Source organism: Rana temporaria, chromosome 4 (genome assembly GCF_905171775.1).
Source record: "Rana temporaria chromosome 4, aRanTem1.1, whole genome shotgun sequence".
Taxonomy (NCBI): Eukaryota; Metazoa; Chordata; class Amphibia; order Anura; family Ranidae; genus Rana; species Rana temporaria.
The window spans coordinates 462,400,675-462,401,000 of record NC_053492.1 but is presented as its reverse complement, the minus strand read 5'-3'; positions in this window follow the sequence as shown (position 1 = coordinate 462,401,000).

Sequence of the window (326 nt, the reverse complement as noted above, 5' to 3'; positions counted from 1 at the left end):
AAACTGTCGCTACAGTGTGAACCCGGGCTCCAGGTTTTCTTGTCAAAGCTTTATTGAACAAGCTGAGGTTAGGAGCCGATTGGCTGCCATGCCCAGCTGCACCAGTTTTAGTAAATCTACCCCATTAAGTATAGTAAGTACAAAGCACTTTATTGGATATATTTTGGTCATACAGTGGAACCTCGGATTACGAGCATAATCCTTTCCAGGAGAATACTCGTAATCCAAAGCACTTGCATATATTGATTGTGTCTTTTTACCTATACCTCACCAACGTGTTTGATTTTATTTTCTTTCCTAGATTCTGTACTTGCGCACACATTTAA